The sequence below is a fragment of the Myotis nattereri genome (genome assembly GCF_964212035.1).
Source record: "Myotis nattereri genome assembly, chromosome: 14".
Classification (NCBI taxonomy): Eukaryota; Metazoa; Chordata; class Mammalia; order Chiroptera; family Vespertilionidae; genus Myotis; species Myotis nattereri.
This window is the reverse complement of record NC_138089.1, coordinates 38639539-38665158: the sequence shown is the minus strand read 5'-3', so window position 1 is coordinate 38665158 and position 25620 is coordinate 38639539. Positions and strand designations below refer to the sequence as shown.

At 43.8% G+C, this 25620-nt stretch overlaps 1 protein-coding gene across 3 annotated transcripts in view; it reads left to right on the top strand.

Moving 5' to 3' along the window:
* The window catches only part of RFTN1 (raftlin, lipid raft linker 1), a 175392-nt gene that overhangs the window by 35823 nt on the left and 113949 nt on the right, over window positions 1–25620 (top strand). The window lies entirely within an intron of this gene.

Below are 25620 nucleotides of genomic sequence, written 5' to 3'. Positions count from 1 at the left end.
GGTATGAGGCCTGCAGACCTGGTGGGAGACCTGTCTCATTTGCTCTGTGACCTCAAGTGAGTTACTTACTTGGCTCCTCTGAGTCTTGTCTCTTCTCTGTAAAATGTCTATATATTCCCTGGGGTGGTTAGAACTGAATGAGGCCATCAGATAAAGCACTGGGTAGGTTCATCTGCTCAAGGCTCACTCAGTAAGTGGAAGCTACTTTTATTTCACCAAATGCAAGGGAGAGTCCAGTAAGAATGATGAACACAAGGGCCTGACGGGATTTACTACATAAGACAGGAATGATTTAAATGATCTTTCCATCATGTGCAAAATGAAGTTGTTTGTCCTAATCCTTGTCCTAATCCCATCTACTTATAGGACTCTGGTAGACAGTGGTTCACTTCATTGGGTGGGAAATGCAAGGTAGAACAGTGTGCAACAGTGTGAAATGTGGCACAATCCAGGCCACAAGGACCACAGGCATCTTTTGGCCGAGGAGAGGTCAGTGTTTACAGAGTGAGGGCAGCCCAGAGGTAGGTGTAGGGCTCGACACCCCCGGGGGATAGGGCAGGATAGAGAACAGTGGGGAGACTGAGGAAACGCTCATTCTCTGAGGTAAGGGCCGGCTGGCTTAGGGGAAATCAAATGCTTTATATGAATTATAGTACTTTCAAGAATGCAGAGTGCTTTTGTGGACCTTATCTTGTTTAATCATTTGACAATAAGGAACTCTTTGTCCTACTCAGAGAACTCCTGGTTTATCAATAGGTGTGATAAGATGATGGCCAATTTTGGACATCTGGGGTCTCACAGAACCCCCAGTCACCTGGGGTCATCTTTCCCAGTCTGGGTAACTGATATGGTTTACTCTGGCCAACAGTGTTGAACTCACTATGCTGATGGGATAAACAGGGTAATTGTGTCCAAAATTGTGTGTGACCACATGTAGTCACACATTAGGAAATGGATGTTATCAATGAGGACATTCATGGCCAAAAGTGATTTCCCAGACACGTTTAGAAGGGAGAGTACCTCTGAGGTCACCCACCTACGTGTGCAGATGAGGAAACCGAGGCCATTGGTGGAGAAAGAACTCCTACAGGGTCATTCAACCAGGTGGCACCAGCCTCTGGAAGATTCCAGATTTTTTTTGGCAACTCCTGGTCTCACCATGGCCCTGCGTTGGCCACATTTCTCAGCTTTTGATCATTTCACATTGTGTCAATCACTTCAGCTTCAGACATCCCTTCCTGTGTAATTAGGAGATGGGTCTGTGGGCCTGTGAAGATCATCATGTATTGGGACAAAGCCTGTCTCTTTCAAATAGGAAATCCTATTCCCCTGGAGTTGGAAACAACAGAATTGTCTCTGCCTTGCTGAGGTTCTATACCTAACTTCGTCAGGTGCTCCTTGTCATCCCAGAACACTCCAGCTGAGTTCTCATAATGCCCCCCGGGTCTGGTCCTCCCACCGTACACTTGTCAGAGGTTCCTTCATTATGTGGTTTCTAGGGACAGACATGAAGGGATAACCTGCATTTTTATGTTGTAGGTGTAGCATGTTGAAACTTCTCTAAACACTTTTTGCTTGCCTGGTCATACTTTAGCTTTGAGCAACCCTGTGAGGTAGGTTGGACAGATATTGAATGTAGTTATAATAGTTATTTTTAAATCCCTGTCTGTTTATTCTAACTTATAAGTCACTTGGGTGTAGCAACCAGTGACTATTGATTCTGAAGAACGAGTCACGTTTTTAATCACATTTTGGAATGTATCCTGAACATTGTGACTCTTACATGTGGAGACTCTGGATTCTGTCATATTCCTCTGATGAGTGTTGATTTTTGTTTGTTTGTTTCAGCAGGCAGTATACTCAATGGGACTTCATCTGTAAACTCGGTCTCTTGGGTGGTGACTCAAATCTTCAGTTTGTTCTTTTAGCCTTAACTGGCTGGTTGGAGGGTATCTGGTGTGGTTCAGTGGTCAACCAGAGACTCAGACAGAGTTTATACACAGATGTTGAGGCTTCCTTTTCCAGCTCTCTCCTTTCTGGGATTCCCCCTTTATATTCCATCAGCTGATGTAGCCCTGGATTCTGCCTTCTGTTTTCCCAAGCCAGTCGGACTATGGGTTTCTGAGTTTTAGCTGCCCCTTTGGTACTTGACCTTGGCTAACAGTCATAAATAACAAAAACTTGGTGTAGTACATTTCTTTAAAGTGTCAAAGTCCCCTCCAGTATCTCCCTGCCTGGGCTTACTCTCTAGTTCCCCTAGTTTTTTTGTGTGTTTTTTTGTCCAGAGATTATAGTTGTCATCTGCAAGAGAGTCAGTCTGATAGGAGCTTCATCAACCATACAGAAATGGAGCTGGAAGGACATATATTAAAATTCCCATTTTAAGGGTGGACAAATGAAGGCAGCTTGTTCAGAATGACTGAATATAAGTTTCTGGTCTGTAACCTGGTCCTGTTCTTTTCTATACTTTACATCTACTTATGTGGATTGACTTAGCAGTTGTCTAAGGCAGCAGTTGCCAACCGGTGGTCCGTGAAATCCAAAAGGTTGGCAACCTCTGGTCTAAGAGACATTTCTTTTCCTCTTAAATGCCACTGAACACATATTGAGGCTCTCCTGCTGATTTTGATAAACTGATCATTACCAGAGGGCAGGCACTGGTGTGGGCAGTGGAGAGAGGGCATTTTTAGTCTCTAGATAGATCCAGGTTCAAATTTCACTCTGCTTTTTGCTAACCCACGGATCTTGAGCAAGTTACGTAACCTTTCCATGCCCACAGCAACACGGGGTCATTGTCAGGGTGAGATGAGATAGTGTATCAGGAGTGCCTGGTACAGAATAAACCTTCAGGAAATGTCTCTGTGTCAACAGATAGCGTCCTTGGGGGTTATTTTCTGTGATTCATTGTCCCATCTTCCCATGGGATCAGCCTTGGCTCTGTGTCCAGTCAGTGTTCATGCGGGAGGAGGAAAAAAGAAACAACTTCATGTTCAAGGCGAGCGGGCATCTGCCAAACCCAAGGCCATCCTCCCTGGAAGTCTAGGAGGGGCCTCAGACTCGGTTATCTGCCCTGAGCTCCGGCCTTCTCCTCCTGTCCCTCTGTGGACCCGGTTTTCCCACACTCCCTGAGCGACAGCTGGAGTCACACTTCACGTCTCTAGCTCCCTTGCACCAGACTTTCGTTGAAGGATCTACCTTTGCAATGCCGCTTAGCATTGGCTTGTTTTCTCCATTCCTATGACCAGTGTCCCAGATTTGTCCTGCCTGAGTAGGTGTAACAGCCTTGCAACTGGTTGATGATGGCAACTCTTGCTACTGTTAAATACTTAATAATAATGATGTGGAGTATTTAATAACAACAATGGCAACAGCAGAATGACAAGAGCCAACTCATAGAGCATTTACTGTATGCCAGGCACAGCTCAAAATCCTTGACACATTTTAACTCGTTTAATCCAATAACATCCAGTGTGCTTTGTAATCTGATTATACCCATTTTACAGATGAGAAAACTGCTAGGTGCCTAGCTCCAAAAGCTGTGTCCTTGACCCCTTCGCTAAACAGCGAGATTGTTTTTTCCTTCACACATAACCGGGCAGGTACCTGTGGGGGTAGAAACGCTGTTATTCTTGTACTTATTTGGACCTGGAGTAGGCAAGGAACTTAAGGATTGTTAGTGGCCTGTTGCCAAAGGAAACTCCACCTTCGTGGTTCGGGCAGGCTAAGTGATGGGAGAATGGACCGGCCTTTTGCCAGTGTAGAGATGGCTGCAGGCCTGCCTTCACGGGCCAGCCACAGGAAGGGGAAGCATCCGTCCTCTTTTCTGGCTGTGTCTAATTATGTGGCATTTTCTGTCTCCGTTATAAAGATTTAATTACTCTATTGTACTGGGGCACCAGGACCTCTTATAGGTCATCTTTTACAATTGGTGATAATTGACTCAGCTTGAATTGGCTTCAGCTAGTCACAGTTTCTTCATCATTTTTAATCTGAGATCTGATTTTAGCCTTATCTTTTTTTTCTGAGCAGTTTTTTTTTTTTTTTTAAACTCCAAATGCTGAGGTGTACATGATGCAGAGCTTCAGCCGTTCTCTCTACCTCATCACTCCACTTGGGCTGACTTACGCATGAAGCATCTAATCTAATGATAGTAAAGATACCAAAAAATAAAAATAAATAAAAAAACCTGAGCGGCTTTTCGTGGCTTGGAAGTGAAGTACCAGGGAAGGGGAGAGACATGGCCCTCGCATTCTGCCAGTGCCGTTAGGATCTAGGCTGGATCGCAGGGTGGGGCACGCTCACTGGTGTGGCATGTAGACAGACAGCCTCGAAAGGAGCCCTGCTTATCTACCAGAGACCCCAGACGGAGCACAGTTCATCAGACATGAATGACAGCCAGGATTTGGAAAATCCTGAAGATAAGTTTCCTAAAGAAAAAGATAGAAAGCTTGACGCCTGAAAGGGAATGAGGTATGAGCCACATAAATTAAGCCGACAGGATTTCTAGAAAGCGAAAAGTGTGCTGAGGCATCGCCAGCCGTGGAATATAAATATATCTCGCCCTGTTATCGTTCTGGGGCCTGAAGTCTTCATATTGATGCTTCGGGGTTTTGAGTAAGCACTTCCTGAATGCTCCAGCTTTTGAGTCTGGTGGGCTTGATTAATGGAGAAAAGATGACCGTAATGAATGGGAAAGGTTTGCTGAGGAATTCATCGGGTTAGTAAGAGTAGAGCCGGCTTCTGCCAGCCTCTGGGTGTTGCTGACTGGCAGGCATGGTGGGGACTGAGGGGCCTTCTGCTGTGGGTTTACTCCCTGTTCTGGCTGCCATGCTGTTTGCTGTGAACGGCTCTCATCCACTTCTTCCTTTCATCCTTCCTTCCTTCCTTCGATTGAACTTCGTTTCTGTTTGCTTTTACCCCTCAAACTTTCATGATCATGAATGACTGTTAGCTTTTTGAATCTCTGGCTTCCCTTCCGTGACACCATGTTATTTGTCTCTTTTGGTCACTCATCTTTGTGCTTTTCTCTGCCCTACTCTAAGCTCAAGCATCCCGGGGTTTGGGCCTTGCCTGCTTTCGCTTACAGAAGCTCATCCTGGGGTACATGTGCCTGGCATGTCGAGGGACAGGACGTAGTCAGTGTGTCTGGGTCCAAGTGGAGAAGGACAGATGGGCAGCGAGGTCAGAAGTAGCGGGGCTAGTCCTGCCTGTGAGGAGCGTGGCTTTTCCTCTGAGTGACGTGTCACCTACCACAGCCATCTGAGCAGGGTGTTCTGAATGACTGAGTTTGGGAACCGGGTGGCCTCTCCATCAATGAGGCGTTACTGACCTTTTGTTCTTTATCCCCACGAATTGTAAGATCATGATGCTGTCATTTCTTGTCTCCCTTCCCGCCATTTCCAGTGTCATCATATCCACTCGATTCTCCTTTCCAGCATCTTTCCATCAACTCTCGGTCGAGTCTCTCCTGGCTCCCTAGCCCAGGCCTTTGGCTCAGGAGTGGATTGCAGTAGTGACTTCTTCTACCTGAAATTCTCACCGCTTCTCCTTGTTTTGTGCATCTCACCTCGTGGCTAAATTCTACTTCAACACATTTTTCTCCACAAGCTAAGAATTGGCCTTGAGGTCTATCATCTTGGTTTCTCTCCTCACTGGCCACCCCTCCTTTAATCCCAGTGGTCTCCTTTTATCCTCCCTCCCTCTCTCTGTAGCATAGTCACTGCATCTTGCCCTGTGTTAGACACTCACTGGCTGGAAAGAACTAGATGCATATCGTTTCACTTATCTTCTGCCATGTCACACACTACCCTGCAGTGGGTGGCTTCAAACAGTGCCTTATACTTTATGAGTCTGAGGTGGCTGGGCTCAGCAGGGCAGTTCTTCTGCTCCATGTGGTGTCAACTGAAGTCATTCATGTGGCTGCATTAGCTGGGAGCTAGGCTTAAAGACCATTGTAAGAGCAGAACAAATGATGTAGAAAGTGGCTGAAAATGAGTTTGAGCGGAGACCCAGGATTGAGGAGCACTGTGTATGCTGTGTTCAGGGGCTTGGACTCCAAAAGTGGATGTTAGGGAGCCATCGGAGAATTGAGAGAATGAGTGACATGGAATGATGGGCATTTAAATGGCACACTCATGGGAATATGAGCTAAGTTCTGCCCTTGCCTTTCTGTTTCTGAAAAAAATCAAAGCCCTGGGAGAACCAACCTTGGAATGCTGTCAGGGCGCCTTGAGAGCCTTTCCTTCCTCCCTTGTTTGCCTTCCTCGCCTCGTGGAGAGTTCATGTTTCTTTCTTAGGGGCATGAGTCGCTTCCTTTTATAAATCAGTCTTTTTCTTCTCTCTTGCATCTTGCTTTGCCTTCTCCAACCATAACCCATTTTCCCTGGGAAAATAGGTCTCCATAGTTGCCAAATGCAGACTTCTGCATAAAATGGAGGGAAGCAAAAAAGACTAGCTGCCCTTAACATGTCTGCTCCCCCCTCTTTTTCTCTCCCCGACACACATACACTGTGTATGTGTGTGTGTGTGTGTGTGTGTGAGAGAGAGAGAGAGAGAGAGAGAGAGAGAGAGAGAGAGAGATTCCATTTGGCGATCTCATGATTCTGAAATTTTCAGCATCCATAATTGACATAGGGTGCTAAATTGCACCACTCATCAGATTGTACAGTTTTATTAAAAAGAAGAAAATTACCCTATACTTGTATTAAGCAGAGAAGGGGAAAAGGAAGACAGCCTTTCTTTTAAGTCATTGCTAAGTTTGGAACTGTATCAGATTCTTTTTATTGTTTTGTTTAATCATGGATAGCATGCCTATGAGTGTGTGTGTGTGTGTGTGTGTGTGTGTGTGTCCCTCTGAGCTGCCATCCTCTGTTGGGGACATTTTTTCCGCAGCTCAGGGGACTCCCTTGATGAAAGCTTTCAGCAATCAAATGGATAAAAATTGAACACATTCTCCAGGATTCTTTTCATTGTTCTGCCTTAAATGTCCATTTTCTCAACAACAACAACAACGAAAGAGCCCTATGGAATAGTAAGACTTTTGTGCTGAAACAAATAATGGAAGGCAAGTATTCAAGGATGTCACGTTGAGGTTCAAGGTGACTGCTGAAATTCCCGGAATATTCCAAAGATACTAATTGTCTGCTGGGACTTCCCCTTTTTCCATACTTGGGCTATCTGGTTCAAAACCATCCCTCTCTCCTTGTGTTAATCTTAAAAAGTGGTTATAATAAATCATTGTGAGGGGAAGCAATGTAAAAGCATGGAGAGGTGACTAGAATAAGAATCAGGGGATCTTAGATGAAATCTTCTCTTTAAAGTTAACTTGCAAGTCACAGAATATGTCTGAACCTCAGTTGCCTCCATGTAGAATAGGGGCTGGCGAACTTATTCTGTAAAGGGAAAGATAGTAAATATTTTGGGCTCTGCAGACAATGTAGACTCTCTCATAACTACTCAGCTCTGCCCTTTTGGTGCAAAGCAACTATAGGCAATATGTAAACAAATGGGTGGGCAGGTCATACATAGTTTGCCCACCTGCAGTCTAAGAGGCAGCCGTGGGCAAACTACGGCCCACGGGCCGAATCCGGCCCGTTTGAAATGAATAAAACTAAAAAAAAAAAAGACCGTACCCTTTTATGTAATGATGTTTACTTTGAATTTATATTAGTTCACACAAACACTCCATCCATGCTTTTGTTCCGGCCCTCTGGTCCAGTTTAAGAACCCATTGTGGCCCTCGAGTCAAAAAGTTTGCCCACCCCTGGGTCAGAGTAATAAATACTGCTCTATTTTTCCCTATAGGTTTATAAGGAGAGAATTAAATATAGTAGCAAAAGCACTTTGAAAATTATAAAGAAGGGAGTTCTTCTGGATAAGATTGAGTAGCTTGAAGTAAACTAATGATCTCAAGAACAACAAGAAAAGCCATAAGAAGTACACACACACAAGAATCATTCTGTTTAAAAGATCTGAGAGGTATTGAAACCATGAGAGCTGGGGGGCTGAGATGTCAGGAAAGGGAGAATGAGGAGGAGGTAAGCTCATGATCTGTAGCTACTTTATCCCTGGGGGTATTTCTGGTTCTGAGTGCTGGCAAGGGACAGGAAATCCAGGCTCTGCTTGGATGGAGTTTGATGTTCTGGGGAAGAGAATCCAGCAGAGTTTTTGGTGGTCTCATGAGGCTGGACTGGAGAGACAAAATTGGAGACTCAAGGAGCCCGAAATACACAGGCAGTTTTCTCCTCAAGACAGTTGGTAAATTCTGAAGCTCCATGGCTGGGAGGCTCAAGGCGAATCAGAAAGCTTCTAAAGCAGGAGGAATGTTCCGCAGTCTTGGTGCAGAGGAGATCAAGATTAGAATCCAGGATCTGCTTTAGGGAGTTTGGAGGGGTGGGGGCCTGGTGTCAGCAGGGCCACACGTCCTAGTGTCTCTAAGGAGAGAATTTATTGCTTACCTCTTTCAGCTGCTGGCGGCTGCTGGCATTCCTTGGCTTATAGCTGCATCTCTCTGTGCTCTGTCTTCATATTGCCTTCTGCGCTGTGGGTCTGTGTTCTCTTTTGTGTGCCTGTCTCAAAACTCCCTCTGCCTCTCTCTTCTGAGGATATATGTGATTGCATTTAGGGCCCACAGGACCATCTAGGAAAATTTCTTCTCTCAGGATCCTTACTTTAATCACGTTCATTGCCACACTAGGTAATAATCAGAGGTTCTGGGGATGAGGGTGTGGACGTATCTTTTCATACCATTGAGTCCATTAAAGGCAGTGGTGATGTAATAGTAATAGTTAAGTGCTTAAAATTGGTAGTATGTGCCAAGAACTGTGCTAAGTGTGTTAGCATGTATTATCTCATTTCGTCCTCTATAGATAGGTGCCATCGTGACCACCATTGTGCAGATGAAAACTCTCAGGCTCAGAGAGCTAAGTACTTGCCAAGGTCACCTGAAACTACCAAGTGGTAGATCCGGGATTTGAACCCAAGCATTTGGCCTTTGGAACTCCTTCCATTAGCTGGTATGAGTCAATAAGCTGGATTTTTGGTTAGACCGCTGCCAGCAGCTGGCTTTTAGACTTTGAGCCGCCAGTGGTCCTTTTTAGCTTAAAATTCTACGGTCCTTATGAGTTTTTGTTAGGGGAAAAAAAAAATCAACTCGATTATTAAGAGTATACCAAATTTTAATCTGCCAGATAATGGAGAGAATTTGCTCACACTGCTTATAGATGAGTTCGCTGTTGTGCATTTTGAGATTTGCTGATGTTGGAGGTGTTCTGGGAGGAAAAATTACTTCTGGACTCAGAGGCCAAATCTATACCATCTGAGTTAATTGAGGTAATTACTCAGATTATTTAGACCCTGCTTGCCAGATAATTGAGCTAAATGGGGTTATTAATTTGAAGTAGCCAGGTAATTGGGTCTGCCTCCCTTTGATAATGTAAACATGGTCATATTATGTAATTGTATAATTGGCTGAAAGAGCTCTATTCTTTCTCTTGAAGCATCTGCTATTGTCTGTGGCCTGGCCATTGGGTTATTGTCTGTTAGATTATTACCGACAAACCTCAGGTGCTTAGCTTGGGTTTCCTTGGGTAAAAGATCTGTACATATATGTATATATATTTGTGTATATATTTTTAAATAAAAATTGGAATATAGGGAATATTTTGAATTTTGGTTATTGCTGATAATTCATGTACGAGTTTTTAAAGAAAAATGTACCGCCAAGATAAATCACCTTACAATCTATTTGAGGAGCTTGGTTCCCTTTTATAAGAGCTTTTTTTTTTCCTTGAGCTCCACCCTGATGTCTATATTTGAATCGACCAGGAAACTCCTATCAGAGCTTATTCCTCATCAAAAATGGTCAAAGGACAGTTGGGTTCAGTTCATTAGGTTCTACCTAAATCTCATGTAATGGGGTCCATGTTGTGGTTTTGCTCTTGGATCACAGAACTTTTACTTCATCCTTCCTATTCCTAGTACTGGTCGAGTTGTCACTGTACCTGGGCTGCCTCGAGGGCTCCCAAGGGCCTTTCTATCTCACTTTCCAAAATGACTGAATTTTGGAAACTGAGACTTCTCCATTTTTTCATTTTACAATGGGACCACGCCTGCTTTATCTGTTGTTTTGTTTAACAAGTCTGTTCATTCTTACGAAGGGTAGGAAATTCTGGGGCAAGTGGGTGGGAGGGAGTGGACCATGTCACAGGTGCAGTGGCCATGCCTCAGATGTTCTATAACCATATAGTTCTAAAATATTCTTTCTAGTTTTAGACTGTACATCCTGAACTTTGGCTCAGAAAACGACTCAAGTGATGTCTGCTCACGTATCTTTCACACTAGTTATTTGTGAAACAGGCCCCTGATATGATATTTCTACCCTGGCCAAAAGGGGAGAAAATTTAGGTAAAAAATATATATATATACTTCCCACCCAATCTCTGAGGGAGATAGAGATTTTGGTCTTGGCCAGTGGTGTTGGTTGTTGATATCATTGATCCAGTTATTCTTTTCCCTGCTTCGCTTTGCTTGCCCAGATGTGGTTCGAAGAGTAAGAGGGCTATTCAGGCAAAACCGGGCTCAGCAGATTCAGATGAAATGTCTACCTGAGCCTCCTGAAGTCTTCCCGCTGGGCTGTGTGCTCATTTATAAGCCTAATTGGCCTAGAGGAAGGAAGAAAGAGGAGAGGAAGAATTTGTTTCTAAAATGAAAACCAAATATGGTTAATGTAAAAGCTCCCCATGTGCAACTCATCCTGCTAGCCTCCAGGAAGTGTACAAATATCAAAATAAAACATGGTAGATAAAAATTACACTAAAAAGGAGAAACTGAGACAGCTCTCCTCTGTAGTAGGGCCAGAATAATCCACAGAGTTTACTCCTTCTGCAATGTATATTTTGTATGCCACATTATCTGATTTTCTATAATACTCGTGTGATTTTTAGTTCACCTCTAAAACTCACAAAAATTCAGACCAAGGCTATGTTCACATACAGTGTTGAAATGAGCCAACCATTTGGAAAATTTATGCTCCCAAAAACACATTAGCTTTAGTTATCTGAGAAGGGAAAAAAAAACACATTTAATTTTCTTAGTTTTTTATTTTAGTCTGCAAATGTTAAATAGAAACAAAAAAATGATAAACCTCTTTCAAAACCTATTGTATAGAAATCTTAAGAGTTTACTTTTTTCTAGCATTTACACAACTAATAACAGCCAATATTCCTATAATAATATATTCACATTTCTTCTTTTCTCTATACCATGATGATATTGACTAGGTCATTAAAGAAGTATGTGATAGCTAGCGACGCAGGCAAGTGAAGTCAGAGCATGGACTAGAATTTTCAAGAAAAATTTTAAGAAAATTTTGAATGTAGACTTGATTTCAGGTTCAATTTTCTTTTGACACCTAGGAAATGAGAAATAGTCTTTCACTGGAGCAAAAGAAGCATGTAAGACTTCAGATATCTGAGGTACTTTGTGGGCTTACTTAGTCCTTACTTGTCTGTTAAGGTGAATTGCATTTAGTAGATACCAGGTAGTACTGGCTTGTGACTTTAGAGAATTCATGAAGCCAAGCATTATATTTTCAGTTTACTTATCAGATTTTTGTGCTTCTGATCGGGTAGAAGAAAAAGATGAACAAACTCACTATATCTGTGGGTCAAATAAGAGTAACTATGGCCTGAGAACTCTCCCAAGGGCACTGAAGTTTATGGAACGAAGCTCTGGCTTTGAAAATTATTTCAGCTTCCTTGTGCTTTTTGTTTCTTTTGTGCACGTCTGAGTTTTACTTCCTGGAATTTGACATCTAAATCAGAGGCTGTTACTATCATATGTAAATAGAATGTATGAGTCGAAATGCTTGTCATTAGGGATATTGAAGGGACAATTTACGATTCACAAAGACGGAAAAGCTCAATAAAGATCCATTCTGAAGGTCTAGTGACCGAGGAGAGTTGTAGACAGATGGGCTTCTTGCGGATGAGCAGAATTAATGACAAGTGAAAAGAAAAATTCACTTCACTGGTTAAAAAAAAATGTTTTCCTGGTGTCAGCAAAGACAATACTTTCCCCTTCCCTCTGCCCACACCTGGGCTAAGCATAACTGAGCCTGCATGACAGCAGGGCACATGCTGTATCGATTTACAGTAGAACCTCGTTTCTCGAACGTCTCCCACCTCGAACAATTTGCTTCTCAACCTGACAGCCTTTCATGCTGATACCTGTATGATCAGTCACACGTCTCTCAGGTGACAAAGGAGAGAAGGCGCAAATATAAATCAGTTTACCACTGATAAAATCTCAGGATATTGTGCTGTGAATATTTTTGTGTGCTTTTTTTATTTTGTTTGCTTATAATTATTGTTAAATTTTCATTGTTTACTGTATATTTCCTTTCCTTTCTGTTAAATTTTCATTCACATTGCATGTCCTTTTTTAAAAGTGTTTACTTATAGATTAAACACTACAGTAGACACATACTGTATATAAGAAAGGTTAAAACGGAATCATTTGCAATTTAGAACAGATTCATTCAATTTACATTATTTCTAATGGAAAAAAAAAATGATTCCGTTTTCGAACAGCCTTCTGGAACAAATTAAGTTCGAGAAACGAGCTGCCACTGTAATTTCACATCTGCCCCTATTAGACGATGTAAGCCCTAATTGTCTGGTTTCTTCTCCCTGGCACCTAGTACAAGCCAGGTATAGGGGAGGTGCTTAATAAATGTCTATTGAATCAAATCTTAATGGTAAAAATTATTCTTTTTGTACAAATTTGTGTATTCATCTTATTCCCCACTCCACTGTGAGATCAGTAAATGAGTTTAATTTTTGTTTCAGTCATAGGGATTGAAACAAAATGTTAACATTTTGTTATTTAAAATTCACAGAACTAAATAAATGGTGGTTTGGTGTGTGTTTTTTGTTGTTGTTGTTGTTTGTTTGTTTTTGTAAGTTTGTAGTACTTGTACTTCTGAAGTTTGAGCTTAAAACTGCTTGGAGAGCTTGGAATACCTTTTATTTTATAACTAGAGGCCTGGTGCATGAAAATTCATGCACTGGAGGAGGGGGGGGGTCCCTCAGCCTGGCCTGCCCCCTCTCACAATCCAGGAGCCCTCAGGGGCAGGAGGTGACCCGGTGATCAGAGGAAGGCAGTGCCCTCATCACACCTCTACTGCTGCCACTGCCAGCAGTGTAAGCCTTGGCCAGCCCTGGTTACCTGTGCCTCAGGCCGGCCCTGGGCGGCTGGGCAGCTGCCATCCAAGGCTTGCCTGCGCCTTGGGCCAGCTCTGGGCAGCAGCAGCCGCCAGCTGCGATTTGCCTGAGCCTCAGTCAATGGGGGGTGCAGGAGGACCCGAGGCCCCCGGCGGGGCTGAGGGGGCTCTGGCAGCAGGCGGCTGAGGAATGGAGGATACTCTCAATGACATGAGTTCTAACTTCCAATTTGTTGGATACCACAGTCAGGCTTCAGCTTTGGGGGGAGGGAGGAAGAGAGGATGGGTAGCTGGTTGGAGGAGCCTGGGCAAGCTGTCAGTCAGTGAGGGGTTCAGGAGGACCCAAGGCTCCCAGTGGGGTTGAGGGGACTCCGGCGGTCAGTGTGCGGAGCAGCCGGCCCCACCCCTGCAGTGGGTGCCGCCATCTTATGATGGTGTGATGGTCAATTTGCATATTACCTCTTTAGTATATAAGAAAGAAGGAATGATGATAATTGACATTTGTTGAGCACTTATTCTGTCTTAGGCACTTAACCCTTTGGTTTCACCAAGATCTTATCAGGTACCTACTGTTATTGTCCCTTTTTATACATGGGGAAACAAAGGCACTGAGAAATTAAGTAGCTCACCCAACATCACCTGGCAAGTAACCAAGCCAGCATTTGAACCCAGGAAGTCCCACTCCTAACCACTAAGTCAGCTGCCTCATGGGGTTCCCTGCCTGCATGCAGTGTTTGTTGAAGGGAATGAACTTACCCAGACAAGTGGGTCTCTTGGTGGAGACATGGCACAATCTGGGTGGGAGCAGTAAGTATCTGTACTCATACTAGAGGCCATAAAACAAATGTGAACTGTAAGAGATTACAGAGCCAGTTGTCCTGTCCGCTACCAGAAAGTTTCATGAATACTTGGTGAAATGCTTATAAAACTGGCATCTGTCATTTTGTAAACTATGTGTGTGTGTGTGTGTGAGAGAGAGAGAAAGATTTATTTTCCTTTACAGCATGGTACAAGGCATGACCTCCCTAAAGTGACTAATTGCAAGATACTTTCTTAAGAGATTTCCCCAAAGATAGTCGTTTGTTTTCCAGAGAAAGCCAAAATTCCCTGGGAAGTTGGCAAAAGTCGCAAAGCAATGGTTAGCTAAGCTTTTCCAGGCTTTCTGAGAGATAAATCCTCCTAGACTAAGCTAATAAGAGCATCAACACAAATCATCATTTGTATTTTCCTAACCTCTTTCACCTAGGACGCTCTGCAAAACATAGGCACTTGATAATTTCTTCCCATAATGGTGAGGGAAGTCAGTGTGATTTTCCTGTTTTATAGATACAGAAACCAAGTTCGGGAGACCACAAATAATAGTGAGAAATCATTTTGTAAACGTTTCATTGACGCATAATGCAGAGTGTTTTATTTTTACGATAGAAGTGGTCCTTGAAGCAGTTGACATATGTAAGCCATCTATCTCTGTGTCAGCCAGACCTGACTCTAGGCCAGCAGTTCTCAGCCTGCAGTCTAGGGACCCCTGGGAGTTCCTAAAGGCAAAACTATTTTCAAAATAATACTAAAGTCTTTATTCGCCCTTTTCACTTTTATTCTCTCACAGGCTCAAAGGGAGTTTTCCACAGGCTACATGATGTATGATGGCATCATGGCCAATTAATGTGTGCTTGGATATTCTTGTTTTAAAAGTATCATACTTTAACATTTTCTAAAATAACAAATACTGATAGATATAACCCACATAAGCAAAGCTCTTAGCGAGTCCTCAAGAATTTTTTTTTTTTTTTGTTAATCCTCCCGTGAGGATATTTTTCCTATTGTATTTTGTTTGTTTGATTTTAGAGAGAGAATGGAAAGGAGGAGAGAGAGAGATTGGCTGCCTCTCGCATGCACCCCAACTGGGGCCAGATTTTGAACCTGCAACCCAGGCATGTGCCCTTGACTGGGAATCCAACCTGCAACCCTTCTGTACACAGGCTGACGCTCTAACCACTTAGCACACCAGCCTGGGCAAGTCCTCAAGAATGTTTAAGAGTGAAGGCATTTCTAAGACCTTCTTTCTGTTGGGTCACTGGAGAGTATTTACCAATTTTCATAATAAATTTATTTTAAATATATCTGAGTTTCCAATCCCTTTGCAAGTTGTAAGCATTTGGGTAAGAAGAACGTTGCCTTAGAAAGATAAACCATTCCCTCTCTGTGCTCCCTGGCATCTTTTAGGGTACCCTCAAAGCCTCGGGCAACTTGTTTTCTAAAAGGAAGGGTCTTCTTTCTACCATGGGTCTCCAAGGATTGGGTCTTCATTCTAACTCGCAGAGCATTGTTTTGGGAAGAACAGCCCTAGTTACTGTAATTGTTAATGAGGCAGCCTGCTGAGTGCCAGAATCCATTTTTTTCCGTGTGATCAAGCTGCATGCCTCCTTCCTGACATCTCATCCGACTCTGCTTCGAGGTTTGAAGAATTAGCTGTTCATAGATGAAGTGCCCTTAATCAGTTCATCTTACATTACAATGTAAAGTTTCTCTCGTGTTGGGCAGAGAACTTGATTTTCATTTGCTATCTGTGATCACAGCACAGTAAGTGGAGGCCCAGGAAATTTCAAGGAGAGGAATGATAATGCAGAGAGGGGGTGGAGGCCATGGGGGCTGCTGAGCTAATTGATTAGTTTAGAATCTTCTCATTTCCATGAGGAATGGAGGAGCCCAATTTGTATTTCTCCTCCTTGGCATGGGATTCTCACAGATTGTCGATGTTTCATTATCATCTTGACAGAACAGCTGATGTACAATTCTGTCAAATAGGATATCCATTGTGTTTTTGCCATGTGCATGTATTACTTCATGATTAGATTATTTTGACTCTATTAGTTGATTATCTGAGCGCTGGATGAGTGAGCACAGAGGAGAGTATCTCTCTCTGGCTCCTGAATTTTCAGGGCCTCCAGTCTTTTGAATACAGTAGACACCCCCCCCCCCCCCGCCCCCAATGCTAATATATTGGGCTTTGGGGATTCATAAATGACTGGTGTTAATGTCCTCTCCTAATAAAACTTTTGGGCAGCGTGGTCCCTTATTCAGAATTTTCCTAATCCTTACCTATGGCCAGCTTCATCAGTTTCTGGCTGTCAGCACTGGTTCTTCGCCTGCTTCCAGGGTTAGTTTGCATCCTCCTCATGCTGGGGTTTTATTTTCTTGTTTATGGAGTCCCTTTCTGGTGGATTCGAAAACTCCCGGCTGAGTGTGAGGATTTTCACATACACACGCAAAGCTTGGGCAAACTAATTGTGTTCATTTGCCGAAGAAGCCTCTTTGGTGTCCCCCTCCCACTGAAAAGAACATCATTCCTCCCAGCGATAAAGGAAGTCAGCACAGAGCAGGTTTTCTGTTGTGTTTGTTTGTTTGACAAACATGCGCCACCTGAACACACCAGTGCCGTTCGCTGATCGCAGCAGTGCCCAGCTCCATGAGCGAGGGGGCCCTGATGGCCTGCAGGGCTCCGTCACAGACGCCCAGACCACCCCTGGCGCTGGAATGGAGGCTTTGCTGGCTGCCAGTCTTCATGTGTCAGCTGTCAGCCCGTCTTTCCTTGCTTTTGGAAGACCCGGGGATCTTAATGCGAGGCAACGTGGTGTAGGGGAAGAGGCGATTATGCCCTCTTGCCCTTCCCAGGGACTGACTCTGTATTTGCTTTAACCTTTTTAAAAATCATTTATTTCCTAAGTATTTATTGAATGCTGGTTATTAGCTAGGCAAAGAAGAGGCTAGTTGTGAGGAAAATAGAATGAACAAGACAAAGTCCCCGCCTCCCCAGAAGAGAGAGACACTAGAAAACTGTGATGTTAACAGGAGAGTACTAGGTGGTGCTTTGAGGAGGGAGGGAGGGAGGGAGGGAGGGAGGGAGGTTGAGGAAGTCTCTTAGAAAGAGTTGCGAAGGATGAGTAGGGATTCTCTAAGCAGACAGGGAACGAGGGGGAGAGGAGGAAAGAGAGCTTGGGATCTTGTGTAACTATATCTGCCTCTATTGCTCCATTCCTGCCACCATGCAGACATTACTAATCAATTGGGAAGGATTTCCTGGTGAGCTCACCCTTGGCCTAACAGTCTTTTTCAGAACGTGGCTCCCGCTGTTTCTCACACAGTCGTTTTCACGTCTGAATGAGCACAAGAAGTGGATGGCTCTGGTTGTTGAAATGCCGACTGTCTTGGGATACAGCCTGGGAGTCTGCATTTTTTAAGTGAGCACACTCTTATCCCCCAGGTGATTCCGATGCAGGTGTGCTCAGCAGCCGTGCTGAGAACTCGTTTCCTGGCCCTTGATCTCTCATGATTTACACAGGAGTGCATTCCTGGGAAACTCGGTATATATTAAACTGTACAAAACTATTTTTTTGTTTAAATGTAAAGCAAAGTGAAATTCTAGTCTTCGATGATTGTAGACAAGCGTTTCATCTCCAAACAACATCCAGTGGGAGTTTCAACAATTGCCTGGGAATCAGGACAATCCTTTGTGGGGCTGCCCTGTGCTTTGTAGGTGTCGCGTTTGCCTGTTCACCCACAGTAGTGACCTCGCAATCACTGTGGTGACTGATCGTGCCACCTACGAATTTCCAAAATGCCCTCTAGGTCCGGAGGCAGCACCATTCCCTGCGAGAGCCACTGGGCCAGAGGATGGGACCAGCCTTACGTTTTAGCCAGGTGGCCATGCTGTTGTGGTAGACAGTGCATCGAGTGCAGTGTGGACATGGGCACGGTCACAAGGAAGCAATGGGAGGCTGCCTGAGGCTGAGAGGGAGGAGGGGGACTTAGGGAGGAGAGTTCAAGAGAAAGACTTGACGGACACAGCAGCCAGATGGGTGTAGAGAAAGCGAGTGGGAGAGGGAGGTGTTTGCCGTTTTCCCGGCTTCAGGCTTGTGCTGCTCCCGGTTGTGATGCTGCTGTGACCAGGAGGGAAGAGGAGGCAGAGCGAGTGCTGAAATGATGGCAGTGTCTTGTTCTGAACATCTTGAGTTTCAGTCGCCCGTGGGATTTGCAGATGGAGATTTTTCTGAACCACCTGCTGATGTGTGTCTGTTGCTCAGGAGACAGAGACCTAGGAGTGTGGGAGACACGGAGCCATCGGGAGGGACATGGTGGTGGAGCCGCGGGGCGGACGAATTGGGGTTCAGGACAGTAATTCCTCCTCGGCCCGTTGGGGGAGGGAGTCACGGGACACGGCAGCCAGGGCCCTGCTGACTTCGGAGACCATAACTCTGTACTGATTCTCTGCAGCGGCGCCCAAATCCTGTGAGTCCAGGGGCGGGGGGTGGGGTGGGGTGGGAGCCTCAGTTTCCCCTTTTTGTAAAACGAGGGTCCCTTCCAACTCAGAAGATCCTACAGCATGTTTTTGAATTACCAAGAAAAAGATAGTTTTAGGCACGAACACAAGGAATCTATGTTCTCCATTTGAATAGAATGGGGGGAGGGGTGTAAGAGGGGCTGTTCCAGCGGCCAAGTGCACAACCTACTAGTATAGACCTAGATGGAAACCCAGTCCAGAGCATTTACTAGCATTTACCTTAGGGGTAAGTGGCATCATCTTTAACTACAGAGGGAGCTTAATATGTAAAGATACTGGCCTCCTCCTTTCAAAATATGCCATGTAACCCAGAAGCCTTAAAGTTTTGATCTCAGACAGTTTAAAAACTTTTAGGTAGTGGAAAGACAAACAGATTGCAACATGTGTAACAGGTCAAGGACTAATACCCATCTCACAGGATTGGATTTACTTCTAAACATTTGCTTTATTTTCACGTGTCATATCCTGAAATTGAGCAAGTCTGGCTTAATGACTGTTATTTATAATCACTATGAAGCTATTCTTATTTTTGTGGTTCTCCCATTATAGACTTCCATGCCAGTAAACATGCTGTGCATGTATTTTCCCCTCAATTATGATTACACTACCAAATTCATTGAAAAAATAAACATTCCATTTTTAAAAAGGGGTTTGTTGTATCTGGCCTTCCAAGGAAAACACGGATCCAAGCAGTGTTGACTGTTGGTGGAACCTAAAAAATGTCATCAGGTAGATGATTCTCAGGCTTGTATCTCCAACCTAGAGTTCTTCTGAGCTGCAGACCTTTTGCCCAAAGAGGCTTACCCAACTTGTCCTCAGAGGTGTCCCAGAAACCCCTTGCAATCACCATCACCAAGCCAAGCAATAACTATCACCATTTAGGTCCCTGCAAACTTGACACTTAGGGCCTGTTTTTGTTACCAGCTCTTTCTCCCTCATCTTCCAGCCATTTCTTTGGTTTTGTTTCCTAATGAGACACCTGCCTACCCCACCTCCCCCCCCCCCAAAAAAAAAGAAGAAAGAAAAAGATTTGAATATGGAGTCTCCTAAGAAGGTAACAGAAGACAAAATAATACCTTCTCTGATTGATGTGGAACAGATACTAGGTTAGTTTTTTTTTAGCATTTGTTAAAATTTTTGTTCTAATCTTGGGTTAAGAGGACCTGTTCTGACACAGGAGCAGTTAGAGACAGGTCGGGATGCCTACCTGGTGGTGTTAGATGAAACCATTTGCCTGTGGAGGTCGCCTGAGGCAGCACAGATAGGGGGGACATGAACGTGAACAGGCTGCTGGCGGACTGCAGGTCCTCAGCATCATGGTGCAGTGGGAGAGCTTGGGAGGCGTGTCCTGAGCGCTGGCGGAGTAGAGACCTCGTCCCCAACCTTCCTGCCTTCCCTCTCTGAAGCTGCCCCCTGTGTTTCTGGGTGTGGCCAGACACTCTCTGTTCAGCTGCCCTTCCTTTCCCGTAGCTGAGGACCAACTTTTAGGGCTTATGTTTTTCATTTAAAATGTTAGACCTGAAATGCTCCCAAGTCGAGTTGCAGGCAGGGCAGGCCTGAGGTTGAGAGGAGAATTTAGGAGGTGAGTTCTTGTTGGTGGCCATTAGTAGAGAAATTTAGGGAGTGCTAGTGAGGAAAGAAAGTGAAATTACCCCTGGGTTTATGCCTCTTTCATAGAAATATGTTCCTTGGTGCACTTAACTTTATAAATTTGGGATGGATTCAAGACAAGCATGGAGCGTGGTCAGGGTGCAGGTGACCTGTTCCTGTCACATCTCCTGCCTGAGGTTCTTCCTCGGTGCCACACTCTTGTCGTCTGCCTTGCCCTGGTGGGCTGTGTGGTAAAGGCTCTGCAGGGATTCTCACGTGTTTCTGCCTCTTTTCTCGGTCATTTCCCTCACTCTCTTGCTCCTTTTGGAATGTGGTTTATGTAGCTCACTGGGGCCTTCTGCTGCCCTTCTCCTCTGGGTACCATATCCTAGAACTGGCTCTCTAGGCTTCTCCAGGCCCATTGCAGACATGCCCTCACCCCCTTCCTCCTAATACCCCATTGTCTAAGCATAGTAGAGTCTGGTGCAAATCGTGGGGATAATAACCTTTCCACATGCCTTTTGCCTCTTATTTTTCTGAGTTTTAATGTTCTAGACCCATTTTGGTTCACATTCAGAAATGAATAGAAGTTACACCAGCATTGAAAAGAGAGTCACAGAGGGGAAAAAAATGCTGGCCTGTGGCTTAGGCTGGGAAATGAAACTCATACGTGAAAACTAAATATTGATAGAGAGCTGGAGTGGGTTCAGACATAAGGATCAACTTACGGACATAAGGATCTGCCATGCTTGGTCACAAGTTAGGAGGTGATTAGGGTTATTAATGATAATAAATTGACAATAATGGTTTTAGCAGCTCCCATATATAGAAGAGTATGGGTTCCAGGCCTAATTCTAGTGCTTTCTGTGCATTCTCTCACTTACTCTTCCTGATGGCCCAATGAGACAGGGGGACTTTTATCCGACACAGACAAAATTGGGCCTCATATGTCACCTGATGTTGTACAGTAAGTAAAGGGCTGGCACTGAAATTTGAGAGCTTGTTTGGAGATTCTAGCAGGGGAGCACAGCTACTCGTATACCCTTGACCGAAGACCGCCCTCTCCGACCAAGTGCACAGCTTGGAAGGGATGCACATGGATAGGTGAGGGAGGAGGGGGACACCCACCTAGCCAGGGGGACACTCGCCTAGCCAGCCAGATCAGCCGAATCAACCTTGGCGATCAATGGGGTATCACAGCCAGATCGCCCTCACATGGCACTGAGATATGAACCCAGGTAACCTTGCTTCAGAGCCTGAAACTTGGCCAGCACACCCCACCTCTCGCCTGAGCCAGATGTAATACATCACCAGCTTTTGACCTTATCATTCAACTCCAGGTTTCTATTCTCTTTTTGCCTAGTAGGGTCTGCATCACTTACATTCAGACAAACTACACTGCAATTATGACAAAGCAATCACGATACCCACTTCTTACTGATACGTGGAAATGTGGACTATCCACAAAGCCCCCATCCCACCCCCAAAGGCACCAGGCAAGGCAGCCCAGGAAGGGAGACAGCTCTGTTAAGTCGAACCATGAAGACGGCATGGATGCATTTATTAAGTGCAAGAGGGAGAATTTGCATTTCTGGAATGTAACATAAATCACCCAGAAAATCAGTACAAAGCACTTCCAGAGACTCAACAAAACAGACTGAAGGGTCCACTGTCTGTTGATATTTCGGATCTGAGTAATCTCAGCCGGGATGCCGGCTGGCCGGTTGCCTCTGGCAGCTGGTTCCAGTTTTGCCCAGAGCAGTGAGTCGCAGCTGAGATTCTCAACTTGAGATTCCCCGCGTGGGCTGGGAGGTGCGATTCAGGACGGTGTTTGGACTTGCCAACAGAGTAGGGACAGGAAAAGATTGTGAACCCACCTTCTCCAGAGAGGTAAACACTTTAGAACCTGGTATGATGGTGTTACTAGAAATTCTCCAAGACCAGGCTTTTCAAGGTCTCAGGGACCCGAACATCACAGCTGAAGGCGGGAAGACGTTTTGCTCTTCCCTTCTAATTTGGAAGAGTGACGAGTATAAAGAAAAGATTTCATATCCTTGAAGGAAGGTTACTCATTTGATCCCGCACTCTAAATATTTTGGCAGCTTTTCCCCAGTCCTCGGCGTTACAGGTTTATTTTGGGAAAAGAAGTGACCTTACGCATAGCTGTAACTAAAAGATGCTAAGTAAGGAATTAAATTGGCACCTTAATAAAGATAGAGAAGGGATCATGTTCTTTCGGATGGAAATAAATTTAAAGTAAATAAGTTTAAGCAAATAAATAAATTTAAAACAAAAGATTCTAGAACAGGTCTGTCCAATAGAAGTATAATGTGAGTCATAGATAATGATTTAAATTTTTCTAATTAGCCACATTAAACAATCTAAATAGGTAAATTAATGTTTATTAATTTAACCTGGTATAGTCAAAATATTATTTAATTTAACCCGGTATAGTCAAAATATTATTTTAACATATAATCAATAAAAAATTATTATTGAGATATTTTATATTCTTTTTCTCCATACAAAGTCCTTGAAATCTTGTGTGTATTTCACACTCTCAGCATATCTCAAGTCACACTAGCCACATTTCAAGTGGAAAAGAGGAAAGAAGGGAGGGAAGAAGGAAGGAGATGTTAGAGAAAACCTAAATATGCCTTATACGCAACTGGATGCCTATCAGATCCTCATGGGCAATCTCAAGGTAAACTTCCTGGTGGTTCATTTCAAGAAATTTTCACTGGCCAAGTCCAAAAGGTCCTTCCTTCTATCTGGTTAAAATCCACCTTTTCCTTCTTGTGCCAACTGTCTTTGCTAGATGACATTTTTCTGAGTGTAAATACAAATTATTTTTTAACCACATTTCTTCTCTGTTATTCTAAACTTTAATCCCTTGGCCATTTGCTCTCACTTAGTTTTTCTACTTGATCCCATTCTCCAGCTTTTCTCCCCTTCCACTAGAATACCTGACTGAGAAGGCAGCTGGCAGGGACATACCTGCATGCATAGACCCTGAAAACCATTAGGAATGCCCTTTTCCTTACAGTGGGAACCAAAATGCCTCTTAAAGTTGGCCTCCCACGGTATCATAGATGTCCTCCCGCTTCTCCCCCACCACCCCCACCCCTGCCCAATCTCTTAGATGAGCAAAAAATAAACCGGAGCATGCTGATGACAATTTTGCATGCAAATTGGTTAGTGGAGCCGGAGCCGCTCAACTTGTACGGTATGATTTTCTATTTCCATGCACCCATTTGGGAGTTTGCGCAGGAACGCAGTAATTGTTCATGCAAAGCTGGAAATGCAGGTGCAGAAGCCTTTTTTTAGAGCATGAGAACTGTCTGGCCCTGTTCTCCTCCGAGTTCTGTTGAACCGTTTGTGATGTCATACACATAGGAATATTATTTCTTTAGATGCGTTTACAACATGTGGAATTTTTTGTAAGGCTTGTGCATGGTTTACTAGTATGTGGCTGTGCCACTGAAGGCCGGTGTGTCTCTGCTGCAGCGTGGAAGAGGAGAAGCCACTGTTGGGAACGGGCTGTGTGTCTCGGATAGTGCCGTTGAACCAACCAGTGGGTAGAAGTTGTGCTGAGCCCCAAGAGAGTGGAATTTATTCTGTCACATGCTCTTGAAACTCGTCTTGCACATAGTGAATTGTACGCCTTCCAACAATCTCCATGGGCCATTATTGTCTATTATTCTAAAATTTTAAAACCTTCTCCTAAATAAAGGCCTTATTGATATACCAATATGAAACTCTGTTACAGAGTTGAGACACAGATGATGATTGCTCAGGATAAAAAGAAATAGTAATATTCTCTTGTGTCCTATGTAAATGCCAAACGGAAGTGTGCTCATGCTCTTGGGGCATCATACTTTTTTCTGGGAAATGGCTTTTTTTCTATTTTATGCTGTTTGGGGTTTTAGATTGCCATTCACTTATTTAACAATTGATTTTTAGAGAGAGAGAGAAAAGAAGGGAGGGAAGGAGGGAGGAAGAGAGAGAAATATTGATTTGTTGTTCTGCTTACTTATTGTTTATCCGTTGATTCTTATATATGTGCCTTGACTAGGGATCGAACCACCAACCTTGGTGCATTGGGACACCACTCTAGCCAACTGAGCTACCTGGCCAGGGCCTCCCAGTCACTTCTTGTATGCCACCACACTCTTTGTCCTGTCATTTGGCCATCTCTGCAAAGTGAAATTTTTACCTCTTCCTTTACTTTCGTTGTCTTATCAACCTTGGATTTTTTCCAGTGTCAGGTTTTCACATTTGTGAATTATGATGCCTCTTAGCAATGAAAGGGAGGGAAGGTGCCCTTTCTTCTTGGGCAATGGAGGTGAGAGGTTGAGTGGGACAGGCAGCTAGCACTGTTGGTTAAAAGGTTTCCTGGAGCTGGATGGTCGTGGTGGTTGCACCACAGTGAGAATGTACTTGGTGCTATTGAATTGTACACTGAGAAATGGTTAACATGGCCCCTTTTGTGTCATGTATATTTTAGTACCATTATAAAAGAAAGGTTTCCAAGTTCCCTCTGAGTTTTACCCTGGCTGATAGTTTTCTAGGGTTCGTTACTGTTCTTTCCTCTTGTTCTCCTGGCTGATCTACTTTGGGGCCCAGACTCTGTGGGGACCTTGAGGTTAACTATCCCCCAGAGGAGCTGTGGGTGGCAGTTAGCACTGGTTTTCTTTGATGTGCTGGTGCCATCATGATCTGGGCCATGGCCATATTGGTGGAGAATTTCTTCCTTTAACCTTGATTGTTATGAGCCTTCTCCAGGCCCTCTGGATTGGCCCGCTTATTGGTGAATCAGCTCAGCATGGCCTCTGGCCTGGGGGAACTTATTTATTGGGAAAGACAAAAAAAGAAAAATTAAATCAATAATTTGCATAATTAAAAATTGTGAAACAATTAAATTGTAGAATTAAAATTTGCTATGAAACAAGAGATTGGTAAGTAATGGTATAGAGCAATGCTGTCTAATGGAAATATACCGTGAGCCACATACATAATTTCAAATTTTCTAGTAGCCACATTTTAAACAGGTGAAATTAATTTAAATAATATATTTTATTAATCCTAATATATCCAAAACACTGTCCTTTGAATGTGTTATCAATGTAAAAATAAACTACTTATTTAGATATTTTACATTCTTTTTTTCATGCTAAGACATTGACATCTGGCATATATTTTGCACATCCAGTCCGAACTAGCTACATTTCAAGTGCTAGATATTTTTAGTGCTGACTACTTTTATACAGAGTCTTGAGACTTTATCATAGAAATCTATATTAGGTTCCATTTACATTCTAAATAGTTTCATTTCCATGTTGTTTGTACATATTCATTAGTGGCTGGTCTTTGATGCAGTCAGTTTATTGTACTACTCTCAAAATAAAAAATGCACTACCAGGAGTGTTAGGTATCCTGCCATTATGTGCAATTAGGAAAATGGCACAAA